The sequence below is a fragment of the Xenopus laevis genome, chromosome 6S (genome assembly GCF_017654675.1).
Source record: "Xenopus laevis strain J_2021 chromosome 6S, Xenopus_laevis_v10.1, whole genome shotgun sequence".
In the NCBI taxonomy this organism is placed as follows: domain Eukaryota; kingdom Metazoa; phylum Chordata; class Amphibia; order Anura; family Pipidae; genus Xenopus; species Xenopus laevis.
The window spans coordinates 110060720-110063216 of NC_054382.1; the positions used below are offsets into that span (position 1 = coordinate 110060720).

The following is a 2497-nucleotide window of genomic DNA, read 5'->3' on the forward strand; positions in this document are numbered from 1 at the left end:
GTTTTACCATACCTGAGTAAAATGCTCTAGAAACTCTCTGTTTGTTTAAGTTAGGAGCTGCAGTATTAATGTGATGTTACATCACTTCCTGCCTGAGTCTCTCCCTGCTCTGGGCTCAGATTACAGTAGAGAAGGGAGGGGGGGGGGGAAGAGGAGCAAACTGAGCATGCTCTTGCCCAGGGCAATAAGGTTTAAGCTGAAGGCAGGAAGTCTGATACAGAAGCCCATGTGTACACAATAGAAGGAAAGAAATGCAGTGTTTCTTTTGACAGGGGACTCAGAGGAACATTACTTTGGGGGTTTACTGGTATATTTAGATCGGCATTTCTGATAAGGCTTACTTAGTTTTAACCTTTCCTTCTCCTTTAAGCAGAACAATAATAATGCCATTATAAAATCCTTATATTATTCTGTACCTAGGAAGTAACAGATAACTAGCATAATTCAACAGATTTTGTGCTTCTGTCATATGAAATGTTTTAAGACATAAAACAATGTTTCGTCCCTTGTCAGAGGGTTTGATCACCACATCCATCCAACTCTTCAACTCCTGAATGGAAGACGATTTTTCTTGAGACAGAGTCGAAGGATCCCTTTGTTGGATTCAGAGTTGAAGGGTCCTTTTGTTGGAGAGTTAAAAAATTCTTCATTACTATTACCAAATACCTGTACCACAGGACATCTAGTTTTGCGTGGGATGAATCTGCTTTTCAGTTTCACAATGGTTTTTTACATTCTAAAAGTAAATCCATTAGCCTTTTCTAGTCGGTCGGCCACCGTGCGGTAAACTGGAAGATGCAAATCTTTGTAAAAACCCTTACTTGGAAAACAATCACCCTTGAGGGTAAATCCAGTGATACCATTGAAAATGTGAAGGCTAAAATCCAGGATAAGGAAGGTATTCCCCCTGACCAGCAGTGTCTGCTCTTTGCTGGTAAACAGCTTGAAGATGAACACACTCTATATGACTATAACATCCAGAAAGAGTCCACATTGCACCTAGTGTTGCTTCTGTGTGGAGGTATCATTGAGCCTTCTCTTCACTAAATTGCTCAGAATTACAACTGTGACAAAATGATTTGCCGCAAGTACATTGTCCCCCTCACCCGCGTGCTGTAAATTGCCGTAAGAAGAAGTGTGGACACATCAATAACCTGCGTTCCAAGAAAAAGGTCAAATAAACAGACCTTGTTTTGTTTGACAAATAAAGAAATAAAAAGTAAATCCATTAGATCATTCATCACTTCTAATATGGGGTTTAATGATTTTTTTTTAATGATTTGAAAGCAATAGTGTTATTCTGATGTGAATATTATTTAAAAAGAACATTTTTACATGATAAGAATAAACCTTTGTACAAATGAAAAATAGGAACATTAAAATTAGTTGAAAAGGACAAGTCTTGCCCATGAGCCTTTTAAAGTGCAGGAGTTAAGGTGTTATCACTCAAATTAATGATTCTTAGTTATTGTGCAGTTCTCTCTGCTCTCTGAGGATAAGCCCATTTTCCTCTGTGTATCAAGCTTCTGACCTCCTCAAAGTGTATTTTCATTATTTCATTTACAGTATATGAATTGAAAACTTCATTGTGTGGCATCTCATTTTTGAACAATTCCCATTTATAAATATCCCCATTCTCATAATTTGAAAAGTCTTTCATATATTTTAGTTTTTTCATGACTTTCTCCTGTGTTCTCTTATTCTGTCTCCATACAATGTATTAGTGTTTTATAAATGTAAAATCTTTCTAATCAATCAACATTCATTTAATAGATTTGATTAAATTGCTCATAATTTTATTCTCATAGTCACTTAAAATCTTCATTAGTTCCATAAAATATATTAATAATATAAAGTCCCACTATTTTTTTAAGCTAGGATCAATTAATGCAAATGAAGGAAAGATGGTTATTCTTAAACCTCTAGGTACTTTATTGTTTCAGAGACTTTTTGCATTCTAATAAATAAATCACACAGGTCTGGTTTGAAATAAAGCACTGTGCCATTTTTGATGCGTGGTCACTCTTAAGTACAGTAAATGTATTTATACTTAATTTTAATTAATACATTGCCTGGATCTATAGCTTTCAATCAAGTGGTAATTACACTTCTACCTCCCTTTTAAATTATTATTTTACGTTTTGTTAAATTGTGTGCTATAAGTAAATACTCATACTGCCATTGTCAGGCCACATGTTTACTGCAACTGAGCCAAGCATTTTCAGAATGAACTCCACAAACCCTTAAGAACATGAATAGTGAAGAACACTTCTACAGGGATTTCCCTGTAATGCTGGCTAGAATTGATAAATAATAACCTTAAATCTACACTTTAAATCTACACCTACTTTGTTGTAATTTTTCCTGGCATCTTTACCCTTTTCTATGTGAAAATCCATGTTAAACCTTTCTAAACTTAAGAGTTGAAAGATTAGTGTTTTGAACATAATGACTACAATTGTGTTTTTGTTACATAACTCATTGTCATTCCTTTCAA

At 34.8% G+C, this 2497-nt stretch overlaps 1 pseudogene; it reads left to right on the top strand.

The window, feature by feature from the left end:
* The first annotated feature begins 795 nt into the window (after nucleotides 1-795).
* Nucleotides 796-1181, top strand: LOC108695341 (annotated as a pseudogene).
* The last annotated feature ends 1316 nt before the right edge of the window (nucleotides 1182-2497 follow it).